General features: G+C 43.7%; 1 protein-coding gene across 4 annotated transcripts in view; it reads right to left on the bottom strand.

Moving 5' to 3' along the window:
• LOC143923736 (sodium channel protein type 2 subunit alpha-like) overlaps positions 1-2,143 on the bottom strand; it is a 200,634-nt gene extending 198,491 nt beyond the window's left edge. For all 4 annotated transcript variants that reach the window (XM_077447559.1, XM_077447561.1, XM_077447558.1 and 1 more), the window contains exon 1: positions 1,911-2,143. The gene's annotated coding sequence lies outside the window, so the exon portion shown is untranslated. The remainder of the gene's footprint in view (positions 1-1,910) is intronic.
• Positions 2,144-22,273: the final 20,130 nt, after the last annotated feature.

Genomic DNA, 22,273 nt, shown 5'->3' with positions numbered 1-22,273 from the left:
TGGATAATGTAGACAACTGCAGCAACAAAAAAAAAAAAAATCCTTTTCTACAGCCAACACAAATCTTCCCTTTGTTCTGCGAGATAATGAAAAGATCCCATATAAAGACACAAACAAACTAATGTGCCCTTTGATGTTGCGGAAACAAAACAGCAGGGCCCTTAATCTACAGCAAAACCCAAGATACGGTGCAACACATCAGAGATTCAAGGGAGGAACGTTTCGATCGCTTAATCTTAAAATAAACATAATATCGTGCACATTGGAATAAAATCCAAAGCCAAATGTCATTTCAAAGGCACATAAAAAAATAAAAATAAATAAAAAAAGCTTTGTAATTTCAAAGGAAATAGAAGTCTTTGATTAGGAATATTTTTCAGCAGACAGTTTCTGTGTTCACAGAGGTTCGCTCCATAGCAGGCCCACTCTGAGGCTGATCTAGGCTGCACATTTCTGGGAGGAATGTAAATCTGGTGGGACCTGATGTCTGTATTCAGATGGTACACTAGCCCATACATTTTTGGAAAATGCGCAAAGGAGATCAATGGTGTCACGCTAGTTACAATATGCAGCATTCTGCGAGTTGGTGAGACGACACAGTGCCATCTAATGGTATAAAAACATGTTGACACGACAGGCATTAACAAGACATGTTAATGGACCGCATCCCGATGAGCCCTTTGAATTTTCCTGAGCTAAGCTGTTCCAGCTGGGCACAGAAGCGTATTATTTTACCTGCATTTCCTGCATAAATCATAATCAGATCCAGTCCACATCAGCAAAAATACTTCTTGAATATATCCACTATCATTTTTTTTTCCTATGTATCTTTAACAATTTTCATTATAGATTTTTTTATTTATTTTTTTGCACAAGAATTTTAGCAATTAGCATTAAATCACAAGCTGTTAATAAAATATGCAGCTTACATTAACGTTTATTTTCTTAAATTCTCTTTACAAAGGCACATTCTTTTATTTGTAAACTTTGCCCCAATGTATTCAAATATTTTTTTTATTTTTTTTATTTACAAACAGATAAAAGATAAAAAAAAAACAATAAAATAACAAAATAAGCTGTATAGAGTTGTATTTTTTTTTTTTTTAATAAAGGCCTCACTGACCTATCAATAACCCTTTTGACTTCAAAATATCATTACACATTTAAATCAGATGACAACTTCATTAAGTTCATATTGCCTTTCAGATTGGAATCCCCCCCCCTCCTAAAATAAAAGAAATAAAAAAAAAATGAATGTTGCATTATAAAGTACTAAGGCAGAGCAGATGGCTATTTGGAGTCTACCTGCCTTCTTTGGCATTTGCGGTATTTCAAGGTGCTTGATGCAATCAGCTAAAATTCCAGTAGATAATACTGGATCGGGTATAAGGAATGTTGAGATCCTACAAGGTGAGCTCCATTGACTATCCATATCTGGTTGAGCTGTGTTAACCTCTGCAATGTTGTCTCCAGCCCTGTCCTGGGGCTTCTCCAACAATCACTGCCCTGCTTTTGCAAAAACATATGACCTCCACATATGCAAAAAAAAAAAAAAAACTTCCTAAGAGGCACCAGATTAAAAAGAATTTCCACTTTGCTTTCATCCTTCATGCAGATGCCTTTACAGCACCCTCTAAATGTGCCACCTTAGGCCAGTAAGTCAATGTAGAGTGAAAATATAGCAATACCAGCCAACATTTTTTTTTTTTTTTACTGTGTCAGCTACTGATCAGACAGAGGGGAAAAAAAGAAAAAAAAAAAGCTATTCATGCAATATTGCAAATTCTGCCTTGTCACATCTACAGCAAGTGCAATGTGCTGCACCCAATGCGGAGAATGCTGCAATGTGCAATCATTATTAATAAATCAGCTAGGCTTACCAGGGAGGATAGAGAATGCTGCAGGCTTACCTGATGTAGGAGAAAGTCTGCAAACCATGTCAGCAGAGGGAACCTGCACCAAGAATAATCAGAATGGAATGGAGCTCCTTGTACAAGATGCTGAGATCCCTAAGCCACAAAAGCTGACAAAGCATTTGCCCTTAATCCATTATGACTGAAAAAGACCGTGAAGCTCCTTCTCAACCCCTCTTCATTTCTTCCCCTTGCTTCCTGCTCTGAGCATCACTCTACAGTGGCTAATATATACCAGGAAAAGGCTTACAGAGGCATACAGAGGCTGCAAAGCAAACGTGGACACCAGCCCCATCTGCTGGACAAACGGCTAAGTGCAGCATGCAGTTATCACCATACAGTTACAATGTTTCTTTCCTTTTTTTTTTTTTTTTTTTTTTTTTTATTCCTGCAAAGGCTTTGCCGCATGACTGACAAGATCGTGATGTTGAATACTTTACTGTATATGCATTCATTTGTGACAGAACATTTAATGTTGGGAAATGGGAGGGGAGAGGGGTACACAGGCAGCAGATGGGTGCTCTTTGAAGATCTGCCTTATCTACTGATTTAAAGGGACTGCTTCCATTTTTTTTTTTTTTGCTAAGGATGCATTTTGTGATGCAGTCAAGCATGGGACTTAGTTCGATTTGCCTTTGCAATGATAAATCTTTACAGGGAGAGATTGCAGAGGTGAAAGTATTGGTAATTGGCACACTGCTATACTGTTTATAAACATTGTGCCAGGAATGGGATGGCACCCAACAGGGTGTGGGCATTGGGTTTTTGAATGGATGATGTCACAATGGGCTGTACTCTTCTGGTAGTATGTACAGACACTTTGAATGAGTGTAAGAAGTCTTTTGTGTTAGCCTTAGCAAATACTTTTTTATTCAGCACAGACCCATGATTGCCATCCATCCATCCCAGTGTTCCCAGGACTTTGCAAGTTTTAAAGTGGTATTAAACTCAAAAGCAAATATTTATTATATTGCAGTTTACCATTTTTTAGATGTTATGGCTGCATTCAATTTCTTTTCGTTAGGCTTTCTTTCTTCTATTTTCATCTGGTGATCCAGTTAGTAAGTTTTTCAAATGCACAAGCTCTCCAGCAAAATGTATCAGTTTACATGGATGAGACAAACAATTTACCACTGACTGGGGTTCTTACAAGGATCAGATTTTATTTATTTGGTGCCATGCACAGTAGCATTTTTCATAAGCTCAAAAAAGCTAGAAAAAACGCTGGATGAAAAATGCTGATAATAGCGTGTTTGTGCCAGCTTCTAGTAGCATTTTATAAGCCTTTAGGAGCATTAGCATTTTATTAGTGTTTTTGCAGTACATGAAGAAGAAAAAAAAAACAGTTATGCCCCGTACACACGATCAGAAATTCCACCAGCAAAAGTCAGATGTGAGCTTTTGGTCAGAAATTCCAACCATGTGTATGCTCCATCGGACTTTTGCTGACGGAATTTCTGCCAGCAAAAGATTGAGAGCAGGTTCTCTATTTTTCCGATGGAAAAAGTTCTGATCGCAAAATTCCTACGCATGTTCGGAAACAATTCGATGCATGCTCAGAAGCATTGAACTTCATTTTCTCGGCTCATTGTAGTGTTGTACATCACCGCATTCTTGACGGTCGAAAATTCAGAGAAACGTTGTGTGACCGTGTGTATGCAAGCCAAGCTTGAGCGGAATTCCGTTGGAAAAACCATCCAAGATTTTTCTGACGGAAATTCTGCTCCTGTGTACGGGGTATTAGGAACATTTAGGAGCTTTAAGGAGCATTCCGCTTTTTTTTCTGCTCCAAAAAACTCTGCAAAATTATTATTTTTTGCTTCTAGATGCTGAAGCTCAAAAAACGCTAATAGCCTAAATTAGAGTGCATGGACACATAGGATAACACTATTTATCTTCTAGGAGCAGAAAAAATGCTAATGGCTTCTAGGAGCTTAATAAAATGCTAGTGTACATGGAGCCTTAGAAGCTTTTAGGAGCATTACCATTCTATTATGCTGCGTACACACGATCGGAATTCCCGTCGGAAGAAGCTCTGACGGTTTTCCCAACTGAATTCCGCTCAAGCTGTCTTGCCTATACACGGTCACACCAAATTCCAATAGTTTAGAATGTGGTGACATACAACACGTACGACGGGACTAGAAAAGGGAAGTTCAATAGCCAGTAGCCAATAGCTTCTGTCTCGTAGTTGAATCTGAGCATGCGTGATTTTTGGCGTGTCGGAATTGCATACACACGATCGGAATTTCCGATAGAAAGTTTTTCCATCAGCAAAATTGAGAACATGCTATCAATTTTTGGCTGGCGGAAATTCGGACAGCTAAATTCCGATGGAGCATACACACGGTCACATTTTCCGATGGAAAGCTCTCATCGGTCCTTTTCTGGCCGGAATTCCGATCGTGTGTATGCGGAATTAGAGTTTTTGCGGTACACAAAGAAATAAAACGAAACAAAAAAAAGCTAAAAAAAAAGCCATATTTTATCATTGTTAAAATAATAATGATAAAAACTTCAGCTGCTTGCAATAAAGGTCAATACACTTTTGCACTCATAAAAAAATCAAACATAAGTTGCGGCGCTTAATATATTAATAAATACATGAAATCCAAGTGCTAGAAAATTAACCAAATTGCACAAATAATAAAGTCTCAAATAAACTTAGAAATGACAGCAGTGTTCAAAGATTATGCATATCAATGTCCAAAAAACATCAATGAGTCTTCAGTGGCCACCACAGCAGTAAAGTATTTTACACCAAAGATGCTGTGAATCTCCTCCACCAAATAGACAAAATGCACACTCTGTCTTATATGCTTATTTGTTATGATCATCAACTCCATCTGGTGGCCATAATGTAGTATTTTTCTGAAATAACTCAACCAGGATAATACCACACTATGACCACCAGATGAAGCTGGCAATCATAGGAAATAAACATATTAGACACCTTACAGCATGGTTGCTCAACCTGTGGTCTTCAGCTGTTGCAGAACTACAAGTCCCATGAGGCATTGCAAGGCTGACAGTTACAAGCATGACTCCCAAAGGCAGAGGCATGATGGGACTTGTAGTTCTGCAACAGCTGGAGGGCCACAAGTTGAGCACCCATGCCTTACAGGGATTATTTGTGATTGTGGGGCAGGTGCTGATGTGCTTTAACATTAAATAGACCCCGTATTGTCTAATAATGCTGGCCACACCTAGGGCAATAAGTTTGTTCAGATCAACGTTGTATTCCATGTTTGGTTGAATTGAACAACCAGATCACTGATGCTTTATTTTATTTTTATACATTTTAAAGCAATCAGATGGAACAAGCTGATATAAAATCTGACCACTTTCTTTCAGTTGTCTTCATGATTGAATATTTTTTTCAGATTTAATTTCTGTCTTCTGCATTGTTTTGAATCATATATATATATCTCATGTGACAACACTGAAGAAATGACACTTTGCTACAATATAAAGTAGTGAATGTACAGCTTGTATAACAGTATAAATGTGCTGTCCCCTCAAAATCACTCAACACACAGCCATGTCTAAACCGCTGGCTACAAAAGTGAGTACACCCCTAAGATCTCCCGCTGAGCTGGTGGACTCCGCTGAGTGCATCCGCTGAGTGTGTATTTATGGCATTTTTATTTATTTATTACATTTTTACTTGTAATGGCGGCGATCAGCGATTTTTAGCGGGACTGCGACATTGCAGCGGACAGATCGGACACCTAGCTGACACTTTTAACACTTTTTTGGGAACCAGTGACATTATTACAGTGATCAGTGCTAAAAATATGCCCTGACACTGTATAAATGACACTGGCAGGGAAGGGGTTAACATCAGGGGCAATGAAAGGGTTAACTGTGTTCCCTCACTGTGTCTTTCTAACTGTGTGGGAGGATGGGCTCACTGCATGGACACTCTGATCCGTGTTCCTGATTAGCAGGAACACTGATCAGAGTGTCCATGCCTGACAGCACGGCAGTCTGCATGTTTACATTGGAAGACCGCTCAGTGGGGACATCGCGTCTTCTGGAAGAATGGTCAAACATTCCCATAGACACACTCCTAAACCTTGTGGACAGCCTTCCCAGAAGAGTTGAGTTTTCACCAAAAACATTATAGCGAGAGACGGCCTTTGTAATTCTAAAAAAAAAAAAAAAAAAAAAAAATCATCACCTATGGAGATTTTTAAGCATCATAGTTTGTTCCCATTCCAGGAGCGTGCACAATTTTAAAGAGTGACATGTTAGGTATCTATTTACTTGGCGTAACATCATCTTTTATATTTTATCACAAAGTTGGGTTATATATTGTGTTTTTTTTGCAAATACCATGTTGCATACAAAATTGCAACAATCACAATTTTATTCTCTAGGGCTGCTGCAAACAAAAAGCGTCAGAATAGGCCTGTCTTCAAGTGACCTGTCTTCCAATTTGGGAAGTTTTTTTTTCTGCTGTTTTGGGTTTCCTGTTCCAGGGTGGTTTGTGGACATCCTTCTCAGAAGTGTTGAAGCTGTTATAGCTGCAAAGGGTGGGCCAACTCGATATGGAACCCTACAGACTGGACTAGGCTACAGACGATCAGAATTGACGCGATCAGATCACGTTGTCGGAAAATTTTAGATCCAGGTCTCAAACTTTTTGGTCGGACATTCTGACGGAAAAAGTCAGATGGAGCCCACACACGGTCGGATTTTCTGACAACATGGTCCGATCGGACATTTTACGTCAGAATTTCCGACTGTGTGTACAGGGCATAAGACTGGGATGCCATTAAAGTTCATGTGCGTGACTACCAACATTTTGAGATGGGAATGAGTGACATCTACTAGTAAATGTATCTAGGCATAGGACACGCCCCCTGCCACACCTCCCTAAATGAGAATTAACCAAAAAAAAGTTTAAGTGCTTTTTTTTTTACCGCTACTATTCCTTTATATTGGCTTTAAAAATTTACAAATGCAGCAAAAATTGACAGTTTACAAATTTAGAATATGGATGAAAGGATATGGATTTTATACACCATTATATAGATCAGACTAAAATGAGGGACAAATAAGGAGGAAAGAGGGACAGTCCCTCGAAATCAGTTGAGAGCTATGCACATGTGTGTAAAGGTAGGTGTCCCAATACTTTTGGCAATATAGTGTGTGTATTTGTGGATTAATATAGTTTTAGCAAAATGTAGCCTATTATGTTTTTCATTGTTTATTTTCTGAAAGCACTTGGTAATCCTGCCAGTCCCCCTTGTTTCCTCTTTCAATCTGACCATGCCAAGCATGGATACAGGTTTGTGCTGGCATGGTCAGTTTGTATATCTGGACTTGCTGCTTGGGGTTATGGGATGCCCTGCCAAGACACAGTGTGCCTCTATGTCCAATAGTCAGCTTTGCCACTATGCCACCCATTCCTTTATCACAATGGATCTACAGGACGCTTTGCCAACACACATCCTGTAGTGCCTGTAGAGGCCTGCTGAACCTGACACTGGCTCCTGGCTGGGATGCCAGACGATCATTAGTAGGAAACTCTGCCACCCCTCAGAGCTCAGGGAGGAAGAGGGGATATAGCTGTCAAATGAACACAAAGGCAAAAAAAAAGGCAAAGAGGTATTTAAAATACCTTTTTAGTAATTACATTTTCATGGCATGTTCAAAGAAGAGCTGCTAAATGCCAACATGAATTCATACCCAGGAATGTGTACATACACTTTAAGAAGCTTCTTTTGCAGGCTGATTTTTTTAAAGCGGAGGTCCACCCTAAAGTGGACCTCCGCTCATCGGAACCCTCCCCCCCTCCGGCGCCACAATTGGCACCTTTCAGGGGGGAGGGGGGAGGGGGGTGCAGATACCTGTACAGTACAGGTATTCTGTACCCACTTCCGGGATAGCTCTCTGCGGAAAGGGGCGTAGATTACGCCCCTTTCCGCAAGTGCCCGCCCCTTTCCGCAAGTGCCCCGCTGCCTGCTGGCAAACACACAGATCCCAGAAGCAGCAGGGACCATCCTTATTGCACAGCGCGATTCGCGCATGCGCAGTAGGGAACCGGGAAATGAAGCCGAAAGGCTCCATTTCCTGATTCCCATACCAAAGATGGCAGCGGCAGCACCCGACAAGACGATCTAGAGATCGGCTTCCGGTGCCGACATCGCGGGCGCCCTGGACAGGTAAGTGTCACTATTTTAAAAGTCAGCAGCTGCAGTATTTGTAGCTGCTGGCTTTAAAAAAAAAAAAAAAAACGCGGAGTCCCGGCGGACTCCCGCTTTAATAGATTTTATCAAGTGATAGATTTTCTTTAATGCGCCCTCTCGGGTTAAAGAACAAGTATATTTTCACATCTGCTGTCATATTGGGATAACACCTTCTTTATATTTGTGACATGTTCTCATTCACATAGCATAGCCCACATTCTCTTCTTCTATGCAATGTTAACCACTTGCCGTCCGGTCCATGCTATAGCTGAATGACAGTCACAGCGCGGACCGGAATTTCCAGGAGGCCATCATATGATGGCCTCCCCTGTGCACACTCCCTGCGCGCGCCCGGCTGGGTGCGCACTGAGACTCGGGTGATCACCGATCAGAGTAAAGGGCCAGTCCCGACCCCTTACCATGTGATCAGCTGTCAGCCAATGACAGCTGATTACATGATGTAAAAAAAAAGCTGATCACCGGCTAATCTGCAAGGGACATCGGTCCCAAAGAGGAAGAGGCAATTATGCCTCATCTGTGCCCACCAGTACCCCCTGCCAGTGCCACCTGCCATTGCCACCTGCCAGTGCCCACCAGTGCCACCTATCAATGCCCATGAGTGCCACCTATCAATGCCCACCAAGTGCCACCTATCAATGCTCACCAGTGGTGCCAATCAGTGCCGCCTAGCAGTGCTGCCTATCAGTGTAACCGATCACTGCCCATTGCCACCCATCAGTGCCCATCACTGCCACCTATCGGTGCCCATCACTGCCGCTTCATCAGCGTACATAAACGAAGGAGAAAAATTACCTGTTTTAAAATGTTATAACAAAATATAAAAAATAAATGTTTGGGTTTTTTTATTCGGGCTTTTACATTTTTTAACAAAAAATAAAAACGGCAGTGGTGATCAAATACCACCAAAAGAAAGCTCTATTTGTGGGAAAAAATGATAAAAATTTATTATTTTTGGTACAGTGTTATATAACCATGCAATTGTCATTCAAAGTGCATCAGCGCTGAAAGCTGAAAATTGGTCTGGACAGGAGGGGGGTTTAAGTGCCCAGTAAACAAGTGGTTAAAGTGGTATTAAAGTGATTGTAAAGCTACTGTACTTTTTAAAATTAAAATAACAAACATGTTATACTTATCTGCTCTGTGGGATGGTATTGCACAGAGTAGCCCAGATCCTCCTCTTCTGTTGTCCCTGCCGCTACTCCAGGCTCCTCCTCTTCTGAGTTTTCCCCCATAGCTCACAATGGAGGGCACATCTGCAAGCTTGCACAGTACAGCTCGCCCCGCCCCTGATCTCTGCTCACAGGTTTCATGGCTCCCACTGTTGCTGAGCCTCCTGTGAGAAGAGGGGCGAGAGAGGAGATGGGCACAGTGCTGGATCGGGAGAGGGCTCGCTCAGGTAAGTATTTAAGTGTGGGGGGGGGGGGGGGGGTGCTAAAATTTAAAAGTTTTTTACTTTAATGAAGAGAATGAATTAACATATAAAAAAACCTTTTGCCTTTAGAACCACTTTAAGGCTTGGTTCACACTGATGCGATATGGGAAACGCACAGGAATCACTGTTTCCCCTCATCGCACTGCATAACAATCACACTGTGTTCACACAATCAGCTGCGGGTGTCAATTAAAAGTTAACGACACCTCAAAAACAGGTTGCAGAATGCAGTGCATTTGCTAGAATTAGATCGTATGGGTATAAACACCCTGTGCCACCAACGAGGGGCACAACAAAAGCCACGCCTCTCCTTCTCCTAATCCACAGCAATGATTGACAGTGTTCCACTCTGAACACTTGCATGTAATATTTGTAATACAGAGCAGGAGCAGGGCCGCCATCAGGGGGGTACAGCCGTTACAACTGTAAGGGGTCCCGGGGCCCAAGGGACCCGCCCAGGCCAGAAAAAGGCAGGACGGGAGAAGGGGATCCGTGCCCTGCAGTATAGAAACAATCTGACAGTTTCTGCTGTTCTTGTGTCAATGACTCAGACTTCGAGCTCTTTACTGCCACCTGTGACTACTATGTGTATGTGCATCCCTCGTGTGACAGTGATCTGCCTGTACTATGCTTCTCAGCAACATGTCAGCTTCATGAAAATGAGCTGGGACTAGGTAGGAAGTTACAAGTAGGGGCTGTGAAGGAAAGGGAGGGGGATTGTTTGGGTACAGGGAGGGACCAGAGGCTTGTGTGTGTACGGATTTGTGTGTGTGGGGGGGACGCTGACATATATACAGGTGTGTGGGGGGGCGCTGACATATATACAGGTGTGTGGGGGGGGGTGCTGACATACATACAGGTGTGTGGGGGGGTGCTGACATATATAAAGGTGTGGGGGGGGCGCTGACATATATACAGGTTTGTGTGGGGGGGCGCTGACATATATACAGATGTGTGTGGGGGGGTCTGACATATATACAGGTGTGTGGGGGGGGCTGACATATATACAGGTGTGTGGGGGGGTGCTGACATATATACAGGTGTGTGGGGGGTCTGACATATATACAGGTGTGTGGGGGGGGGGGCGCTGACATATATACAGATGTGTGTGGGGGGGTCTGACATATATACAGGTGTGTGGGGGGGGGGCGTTGACATATATACAGGTGTGTGGGGGGGCGCTGACATATATACAGGTGTGTGGGGGGGCGCTGACATATATACATGTGTGTGGGGGGGTCTGACATATATACAGGTGTGGGGGGGGGGGCGCTGACATATATAAAGGTGTGGGGGGGGGGGCGCTGACATATATACAGGTGTGTGTGGGGGTGGGGTAGGGTTGCCACCTGTCCAGGATTCACCCGGACAGTTCGGGTTTTGAATCATGTGTTCGGGTTTCAGTCCACCTGAAACGCGGACACATTATTCAGACCAGGCTGTGGCAGAGTGATTTGGCCACAGCCACTGTGTGCCAAGGCGCACTCTGTGCATTACATTAGTACTCTCCTTGGGCACCCAAATGTATCCCAGGTCTTTAATAATCCTATAGTGTTTACAGCAAAAAAGAAATAAAAAAATTCCCTGTGTTGCAAAAGTGTTCGGGTTTGGCTTGAAGAAAAGGTGGCAACCCTAGGGTGGGGCTGCTTACATATATACAGGTGTGTGTGTGGGGGGGTGCTGACATATATACAGGTGTGTGGGTATGAGAGGGGCTGACAAATATACAGGATTGAGGGGGGGCTGAGTGCGTACAGGTGAGGTGGCCAGTTTGCGGATTTGGTAGGATGGCCCATAGGCAAGCCCTGGGGAATGTTGGTGGTCAGGCTCGGGGGGTGGGGGGGTCAGGCCTAAAGCTGTGTAAGGGGCCCAAACATTTGTGATGGCTGCCCTGAGCAGGATAACACACCTTGTTGGGACTCACACAGGACTCCATAGGTCTCAGTGACACAGAAGGCACAGAGAGAGTGGGAGTATAGTTGTGAGGCCAGGGGACAATTGAAAAAAAAAAAAAAAAACTGAGAAGAAAAAAATAAAAAATCAAATGCATGCGAGTTAGAGAATTTTTATTTGATTCATGAAAACATTTTTTGACCAGAGTACCACTTTAAGGAAGAGGCTGTGCAGTTAATGCTTGCCATAGTAAACCTTATTTTTAGTATACTGGCAAATCTAATTATCAGAGGTAAACTAGATTTTAAACTGCCTGTCTTAACAAAGGGTTAAAGATCTAGAAGCTTGGTTTCTGCATTGTATGTTAAAGGGGTTGTAAAGGTTTGTGTTTTTCACCTGGTGATAACGTGAAAAAATATCTGGCAGTGACCGACCCCCCAGCCCCCCGTTTTACTTACCTGAACCCTTGAACTTGTCCCACGGGGAAGCACTGTCTCTCTGCTAGGGGGGGCTGTTGATTGGCTAGATTGATAGCAGCGCAGCCATTGGCTCCCACTGCTGTCAATCAAATCAAATGACTCAGCCGCTGGGGGCGGGGGCCGAGTCCTGCATTTAGCGTCTATGAACGCCGAATGCTCGACTCTGGAGCTTGCCTGCAAGGTAATCCCCCGGAAGAGCGCTTCTCCCAGGGGGTTATCTAATGTGGAGAGGAGCAGAGAGAGCCGCCGAGGGATTCCAGAAGAGCAGGTTTGGGGCCACTCCGTCCAAAACGAGCTGCACAGTGAAGGTAAGTACGACATTGTTATTGTTATTAAAAAAAAATAAAGGAACCTTTAGTATCACTTTAAGCTCTGACTATGAAAAGCTCTCATTACATGCTATATAACAGAGTGTTCATACTCACCAAGCCACTAAAGCATTCATTTTGTGTAGAGTGAAATATACAGTATCTGGTTGATTCTACCTTCGGCTGTCCCTCCCATATACTCTGTGTCACCATTGCAGCCTTAGATTATGTAGACCAGCTTGTGTCCGCTACAGAGCATGCTCAATTTCAGTTGCCTTCTAAGATCTTAATTTCCTCCTTTTTCATATCTGTGCAACCCACATGACGTATATGTGGGCATATACACAGTGGTAAATGACACTCCCCTCCCTCCCTCTTCCTCCATGTCCTCCTTTTGTTAAACACTATGGGGGGGGGGGGGGGCAGGATATAATAAACTGAAGGATTACATTCACTAAGAAACTCACAAAAATGCTTAGTTTTAATATAACTCAGTATTACATGTATCAGATGTAATTGCCAATGCCTGTAAAGTAAATAAAAAGTAAGTAAGTAAAAAAAGAGTCTTGGATGCAGATGCCATTTGAAGAAAATTAAAGCTGGTGTCAATCATCTTTGACTCCACCTATACCATAATAATGCACAAAAAATACACATTTGATGTTCAATAAAGATTTATTGGGAACTGTAATCAGTTATTTGATATTGATAATCTGAAGAAGAAAGAGGGAGAAGGGGAATGGGGGAATATTGGGACTTTGTGTGAAGCACACCACCAGAACCAAATGAATCAATTAGTATATTATTTATGGTGCACATGGATGCATGTGGGACAATAAGTACATATACACAATATATAACATAAAATATATATATATGCACACACACATAAGTGTTCCTACATAGTACATGGTATCAGTTTCGCCAACCGTCAGTATTTTTACTGACAGCTAGGGGTGCAACGAATCGTCACCGATCCGTGATCCGAACGGGTCACCCCGCTCAGATCAGCACACGCCAAGATCCGTGGAGCGCTCCTTGGTCACGGCCTTAGGAAAGGCCGCGGCTTCGGGCCTAGCTCCGAAGCGGCAGCCATCTTTCTACACCCAGGCAGTTTACATTGTGATCGCTCCGTCAGATGGCAGAGCGATCACTTGTAAACAAACCGGCGTCATGTCATGACGCCGGTTCCTCTCTCCCCTCTCTATACTGATCTGTACAGTGGAGGGGGAGAGATCGGATGGATGCAGCGCTGTGGGCTGCATCTGTAGTGCCCACAGCGCTGCTCTTTGACAGCCTACTCTGCAATACCCAGCCATACCCTGCCAATACTCTGCCATACTGTACCCTGCCAATACTCTGCCATACCCTGCCAATACTCTGCCAATACCCTGCCAATACTCTGCCATTCCCTGCCAATACTCTTACATACTCTGCCAATACTCTGCCATACCCAGCCAAACTCTGCAATGCCCAGCCATGCTCAGCAATACCCAGCCATGCTCAGCCGCACCCAGCCATGCTCAGCCAATATTACAGTGGGGGAGATTGTGGATATTACAGTGGGGACTATATGGCGGTGGAATTTTCACAGGTTTTTGCAAATTCAATTATTATTTGCTGATCCGAAAAACGATCCGATCCGTGACTCTGATCCGAGGAACGTTCCGATACGTGAGTTTTTTGATCCGTTGCACCCCTACTGACAGCCAGTAAAAAATGGGCACTTTTCTCCTGCCAGTAAATGCCAGTGAAAGGAAAAGGTTGCCAGTAAAAAATATAGCTGTGATGCATGAAGCCAGTCAAGACCATCCCAGTGCCTGCTACAGTGAGTTCAGGTGCTGTTGGCAGGGGGCGGGTGTGGCAGAAGCAGTGCCTGAGCATTTTGTATGATGTCATAGTGCAAGTGAGCCAAGCAGAGTGGCCAGAGCCTCGAGTGTGGGTCTGTAGGACGGGAGCAAGGCAAGTCGGGAGTGGGACTGTCATTGCTGTTTGGACTGGACTGGGCTGAAGGGACCACCTAGCATGGAGAGAGACTGTCACTGAAACTCAGGAGGGGACGTGTCATCATCATCTGTGCTGCTGTACACCGCTGGCATTGTCACTATGATGCCTCATACACACCATCGGATTGTTAGCCAACAAAACCGTGGAATTTTATCTGAAGGCCGTTGGCCCAAACTTGTCCTGCATACACATGGCCACACAATTATTGGTCAATAATTACTAATGTAGTGACGTACTACATTGTTTTTCAGCTCTTTAGCGCCACCCTTTGGGCTCCTTCTGCTAATTTCGTGTTAGTAGAAGATTGGTGAGTGTTGTTTGGTTCTGAACAGCCATTCGTTAATCAGCCATGTTGCTGGAATTGGAGGAGATAACGTGTTATTTATTATTGGCCTTGGAGTTATTGCTTTGACATTATTTTTTTGGTTGAATAATGATTTGATTTGGTATATTTTCTATATTTTTGGATGCATAGAATGCACGTTCTGGTTAAGTTCTATTGGCAGATAGCATGTCTAATTTTATTTGTTTTCTTTTTTTAATACACAATAAAAAAATTGTGGAGAATAATACTTGGCTATGTATTTTATTTCAAATGACAGTTTGGGAGTCGGCAGTTACATTTTAAAAAATACAATGTAATATTGACAAGGGACACCGACATAGTTGTATATTTGATCTTAAAAGCTACAGGATAAATGTGTTGTGGTAACTTGCCCAAATAAAAATGAAAAAAAGCATAATAATATTATTCTTAATATCACTAGAAAGAAAAACCTTTGAAAATTTGTTTGCAAAAACTCCATCAGTATCACCAGCAAAGCAGTTTCATTATTATCCTCTTTAACCACTTCCCACCCGGCCAATGTATATATACGGCCGGGTGGGAGCCGCCTGCTCCTGATAGGACGTTCAGGAACGTCATTCAGGAGCAGCGGGATCGCGCGCGCGCCCGCCCGCGCAGCGGCGCGATCCCGATGTGCTCGTGTCACCCGGACACGGCACATCTCAGATTGGCAGGAGGGCTCTGTGATTGGCCCTCCTGATCACATGACGGCCGTGTCCAATCACGGCCGTCATGTGATGTAAACAAACAGCCGGTTGCTAGGCAATCGGCTCTCCTCTCCTCACACGGAAGTCACCGCTGAGAAGAGGAGAGCAGAACGCTGCAGCCGGCTGATGATCAGTGAGTATGGGCTGCTTTTCTCAGCTTTTTACTCACTGATCATCAGTGTAGTGTAAACACACAACACACCACACAGTGTAAACACAGTCCCCACATATGTCCCCAAAACACACATGTCCCCAAAACATACATGTCCCCAAATAATAAAAACACATGTCCCTAATAATAAAAACATGTCCCCCACATATGTCCCACTAAAATCACATGTCCCAATGATTATCTGCACACATATGTACGTGATCACCTGCACACATATGTACATGATCATTTGCGTACATATGTCCGTGATCACACAAACCAATTATTATACACTTAACGGAATTTTTTTTACCAAAAACATGTAGCAGAATACATTTTGGCTTAAATTTATGACAAAATTTGATTTTATTGGATTTCTTTTCAAATAGAAAAAAGAAAATATTGTTTTTTTCCCAAATTTCCGCTTTTTTTGCGCTTATATCGCAAAAAAAAAAAAACGGAGTCGTGAATAAATAACACCAAAATAAAGCTCTATTTGTGCGAACAAAATGATAACAATTTCATTTGGGTACAGTGTAGCATGACCGCGCAATTGTCACTGAAAGCGCTAGAGCGCTGAAAGCTGAAAATTGGGCTGGGAAGGAAGGGGGTGAAAGTGCCCTGTATTGAAGTGGTTAAAGAAGAAGAGAATTGTGTGCTGCATTTGGAGATTTCATAATTTGCCACGTCAGGAATGTTAATTCTCCATTACGAACGCTAGTTTACAAGACCGACTGCTTCCGGCTCGTTCTTCCTTTCCGAGCATGCGTGTTTGTACTTTGGACTTTTGATCCGACGGACTTGTGTACACATGCTCAGAAAATCCAACAACAGACATTTGTTCGTGGAAAATTTTAAAACGAATCGTGTGTATGAGGCTTGAGAGTCAGCTTTGTGTGTGTGTGCTGCCCATTCTAATTGCTTGCCCTCCTGAATCCTGTCCCTGAGCTACTTAGTTACTATAGCGAAAATAAAAGAAGAAATATGTTGTTTGCCTTAATATCTACTTTAAACCACATTGCTAATTGCATATTTGTACTTGTATGTAGCCTAAATACTGAAATTTGCATTTAAAACTGTAATTTTGGAAGTACCAGTAAAAACTTGGCTTTGCCAATCAATTTTGGGCGTTGCGTTAGTAATGCTGTGTACACACGACCGGACTTTCCGGCAGGCTAGATCTGACTGTCTTCCCGACTGACTTTCGGCGGACTTCCGACGGTCTTTCCGAACAAACGGACTTGGACACACATAATCACACCAAAGTCCAACGGATTCGACCCTGATGACGTACGACCGGACTAGAATAAGGAAGTTCATAGCCAGTAGCCAATAGCTGCCCTAGCATCAGTTTTCATCTGTCGGACTAGCAAACAGACGAGCAGATTTTTCCACCGGACTCGAGTCAGTTGAAAAGATTTGAAACATGTTTTAAATCTAAAGTCCGTCTGATTTTTCGACAGCAAAGGTCCGATGAAGCCCACACACGATCGAATTGTCCGACTGATTCGTTCCGTTGGACCTTTGCTGTTGAAAAGTCCGGCCGTGTGTACACGGCATAAGTTTTAATCTGGTAGATTGGCAACAGTGCATGGTTTATATTAAAAATATATTAAATGTAGCCCAAACTTCCATATTATTATTATTTATTATTATTATACACGATTTATATAGCGCCAACAGTTTACCCATCGCTTTACAATGTATAGGGGGACAACACATTTACAGTACAGTTCAATACAAAAGGTACAGGAGGGCCCTGCTCGTAGCACTTACATTCTAAAGGGAGGAGGTGGTACAAAAGGTAATAGCCGCAGAGAATGATTTGATGGGTGGGTGTGGGATAGGCTTCCCTGAATAAATGGGTTTTCAGGGATCCCCTAAAGGTGGACAGGGTATACTGGGGAAGGGAGTTCCAGAGGATGGGAGAGGCTCTGGAGAAGTCTTGAAAGTGAGCATGGGAGGAGGTAACAAGAGAGATAGAGAGCAGGAGGTCCTGGGAGGAGCGGAGGGGATGATTTGGGCGATATCTGCAGATGAGGTTGGTGATGTAGATGGGGTAGATGGGCATTGTGAATGGCCTTGTATGTTATGGTTAGCATTTTGAATTTTACACGGTGGGGTAGGGGAGCCAGTGAAGGGATTGGTAGAGAGGAGCAGCAGTCACGGATCGGTTAGTGAGGTGTATTAGTCTAGCAGCAAAATTCATAATAGACTGAAGGGGGGATAGCCTGCTTAGGGTAGGCCATTAAGGAGACAGTTGCAGTAGTCAAGGCGGGAAATAATCAAGGAGTGAATAAGTTGCTTTTTGGTGTCATTAGTCAGGAAGGGTCGAATTCTGGAGATGTTGCGGAGATTAGGGCGGCAGGATTTAGCCAGTGATTTGATATGGGGGCTGAAGGAGAGGTCAGAGTCAAGGATTACACACAGGACCCTGGCATCTGTGGAGGGACAAATGGGGGGGGGGGGGGGGGATCGTGAAGGAGGAAATATAACAAGCTCAGTTTTAGAAAGCTTGAGTTTGAGGAAGTGGTGTGACATCCATATCGATATGTCATTCAGTAAGTTTGAGATCCGTGAGGAGATCGAGGGGTGAGTTGAGGAACGAAGAGATAAATCTGGGTGTCGTCGGCATAGAGGTGGTATTGGAAGCCATGGGAGGTTATCAGCTGGACCAGGGAAGAGGTATAAAGTGAGAATGGGAGGGGCCCAAGGATGAAGCCTTGGGCTACCCCAACAGAAAGAGGAAGGGTAGTGGAGGAGATGGAGTTGTAAGTGACACTGAAAGTGAGCTGAGATAGGTAGGAGGAGAACCAGGATAAAGCAGAATCATGGAGGCCAAGGGAGTGCAATTTGCATATAGACATGGTTGATTGCACACATGATAATGTAAAATTGATTCAAAAGCTGTAGCTGTGACAATACATCGACGGAAAGCTCTACGCACGTTTCGTGGATAACGTCCACTCATCAGGAGCAATTGCAATATAGGTATGTCTGTAATAAAATATAAATGTCAACTAGTAATCCCACCACTCTTACCTTATAAGTAAGCTACAGTATTCAACAACATGGGTAGTATTGGTAGCTGGAGGCATTATGGGAACTATTTATAAAAGCTAATTAAGGGATGGAAGCACACACCTTTGTAATTTATTCTGTGACATACATCTGCCAATATTATCTATATTAACTACAGAAGGATGCTTCTACCCAGGGTTGCAATTTTGCTGGGGGGATGGATCTTGTTTGCCTCATTACTGGAAACTGTGACACACACTGGGGCCCTCTCCTCATCTCTCATTCCTTGGACATGGGGGGACGGGAGGGTGCTCACTGCTAGGGATGAGCCGAACACCCCCCTGTTCGGTTCGCACCAGAACCTGCGAACAGACCTAAACTTCGTGTGAACTTTAGAACCCTATTAAAGTCTATGGGACTCGAACGTTCACAATCTAAAGTGCTCATTTTAAAGGGTAATATGCAGGTTACTGTCCTAAAAAGTGTTTGGGGACCCGGGTCCTGCCCCAGGGGACATGGATCAATGCAAAAAAAAGTTTTAAAAACGGCAGTTTTTTCAGGAGCAGTGATTTTAATAATGATTAAAGTGAAACAATAAAAGTGTAATATTCCTTTAAATTTCGTAGCTGGGGGGTATCTATAGTATGCCTGTGAAGGGGCGCATGTTTCTGGTGCTTAGAACTGTCCCTGCACAAAGTGTCATTTGTGCAGGAAAAAAAGTCTTTTAAAATCACTTGCGGCTAAATTGTCGGGTCCCGTAATACAGAGAACACTCAATGAGTGTTCTCTGCATTAGCCGACAATTCATTCATTCATTGCTAAAAAAAAAAAAAAAAAAAGCGTGGGGGTTCCCCTAAATTCAATTACCAGGCCCTTCAGGTCTGACATGGATATTAAGGGGAACCCCGTGTCAAATTTAAAAAAAAAATTGACGTGGGGGTCCCCCTAAATATCCATAACCAGACCCTTCAGGTCTGATATGGATATTAAGGGGAACCCCGCATCAAATTTAAAAAAAAATTGACGTGGGGGTCCCCCTAAAAATCCATATCAGACCCTTTATCCGAGCACGAAACCTGGCAGGCCGCAGGAAAAGAGGCGGGGACGAGAGAGCGGCCCCCCTCCCTCCTGAACCGTACCAGGCCACATACCCTCAACATTGGGAGGATGCTTTGGGGGTCTGTGACCCCTCAAAGCACCTTGTCCCCATGTTGATGAGGACAAGGGCCTCATCCTCACAACCCTGGCCGTTGGTTGTGAGGGTCTGCGGGCAGGGGGCTTATCAGAATCTGGAAGCCCCCTTTAACAAGGGGACCCCCAGATCCCGCCCCCCCCTGTTTGAAATGGTAAGGGGGTACAAAAGTACCCCTACCATTTCACAAAGAAAGTGTCAAAATGGTTAAATAAAACAAACACACTTTTGAAAAATTCCTTTATTAAAAATAAAAAAAATAAAAAAAAGATTCCAGCGGTGCTAATCCACTCTTGCTATCCAGCGACGGGTCTCCGGGGTCCAGCGATGGATGATCATATCCAGCGACGGGGGATCTCTCAGTCCAGCGCTGTCCATACAACCTTCTTCTGTCTCCACTCCGGAGACACTGCAGAGATCCCAGCGCTGACGTTTCTTATATTAGGAGGGCGGGGCCACCCGTCACCTGACCCCGCCCCTCGACGCTGGAGAGGGAAGCCAGGGGTTCCCCAGTGATGTGTGGGTGACCCCGCCCCCTCTGATGTAACGGAAACCTGCCCTCCTAATATAAGAAACGTCAGCGCTGGGCTCTCTGCAGTGTCTCCGGAGTGGAGACAGAAGAAGGATGTATGGACAGCGCTGGACTGAGAGATCCCCCGTCGCTGGATATGATCATCCATCGCTGGACCCCGGAGACCCGTCGCTGGATAGCAAGAGTGGATTAGCACCGCTGGAATCTTTTTTTTATTTTTTTTATTTTTAATAAAGGAATTTTTCAAAAGTGTGTTTGTCTTATTTAACCATTTTGACACTTTCTTTGTGAAATGGTAGGGGTACTTTTGTACCCCCTTACCATTTCAAACAGGGGGGGGCGGGATCTGGGGGTCCCCTTGTTAAAGGGGGCTTCCAGATTCTGATAAGCCCCCCCGCCGGCAGACCCTCACAACCAACGGCCAGGGTTGTGAGGATGAGGCCCTTGTCCTCATCAACATGGGGACAAGGTGCTTTGAGGGGTCACAGACCCCCAAAGCATCCTCCCAATGTTGAGGGTATGTGGCCTGGTACGGTTCAGGAGGGAGGGGGGGCCGCTCTCTCGTCCCCCCCTCTTTTCCTGCGGCCTGCCAGGTTGCGTGCTCGGATAAAGGGTCTGATATGGATTTTTAGGGGGACCCCACGTCAATTTTTTTTAAAATTTGATGCGGGGTTCCCCTTAATATCCATATCAGACCTGAAGGGTCTGGTTATGGATATTTAGGGGGACCCCCACGTCAATTTTTTTTTTTAATTTGACACGGGGTTCCCCTTAATATCCATGTCAGACCTGAAGGGCCTGGTAATTGAATTTAGGGGAACCCCCACGCTTTTTTTTTATTTTTTATTTTTTTATCAATGAATGAATGAATTGTCGGCTAATGCAGAGAACACTCATTGAGTGTTCTCTGTATTACGGGATCCGACAATAGCCGCAAGTGATTTTAAAATACTTTTTTTCCTGCACAAATGATACTTTGTGCAGGGACAGTTCTAAGCACCAGAAACATGCGCCCCTTCACAGGCATACTATAGATACCCCCCAGCTACGAAATTTAAAGGAATATTACACTTTTATTGTTTCACTTTAATCATTATTAAAATCACTGCTCCTGAAAAAACGTCCGTTTTTAAAACTTTTTTTTTGCATTGATCCATGTCCCCTGGGGCAGGACCCGGGTCCCCAAACACTTTTTAGGACAGTAACCTGCATATTACCCTTTAAAATTAGCACTTTAGATTTCTACCATAGACTTGTATAGGGTGTTCCGGCTTTTCGAATTTGCTGCGAACAGCCCAAATTGTTCACTGTTCGCTGAACAGGCGAACAGGCAATGTTCGAGTAGAACATGAGTTCGACTCGAACTCGAAGCTCATCCCTACTCACTGCGCATCAATGTCACTCCCACACGCCATATGTTTGACATCAATCTTGACGCCGCAGGCCACCATTGTTTATCCATCTGCATGCGTTATGAGGGAGGTTGTGGTGTCCAGTGCCAGGGATCAGTGGTCGCTCGAATACTGGTTCTGCCTTACCATTAGCACACATCGTGGCGTTGGTGGGGTCCTGTGGCAATGGGGCAGGTATATATTCCACACCCCTATGGAGCACATACTCAGTCTGCTCTTTGCACCTTGATGACACTATGCACATCTCTGGACTATACTTTCTATTTCATACTAAGGGTAATATTTGGTTTTCTTTCCTTATATAATTATTAGGTGTTATCTTTGATCTTACCATCAATTCTATGGTGAGGCAATCACCTGTTTTCACTTTACATGCAAGATCTGTTCTTTGTCTTTCTTCCCTTTGGTAATGTTTTTAATTTCTTCCCCAATTATTTATTGTGTAATCACTTTGCTGATATACTTTTTTTTACAATTTTTCCACAGAAGCCCTTTGGGCCTTTACTCAGCACTTATTACAACCACAGTTACTTATTCATGACAAAATCACTATTAATGCTCACTTCTTGTTCTCTGTTCACTGCTGTGTTGCCGAAATTATTGACTCCAGCTACCAATACTACCCATGTTGTTGAATACTGTAGCTTACTTATAGGTAAGAG

The sequence above is a fragment of the Lithobates pipiens genome, unplaced genomic scaffold, assembly GCF_037356315.1.
Source record: "Lithobates pipiens isolate NorthernLeopardFrog02 unplaced genomic scaffold, aLitPip1_a1.2 Scaffold_22, whole genome shotgun sequence".
In the NCBI taxonomy this organism is placed as follows: Eukaryota; Metazoa; Chordata; class Amphibia; order Anura; family Ranidae; genus Lithobates; species Lithobates pipiens.
This window is presented reverse-complemented; position numbering and strand designations above follow the sequence as displayed.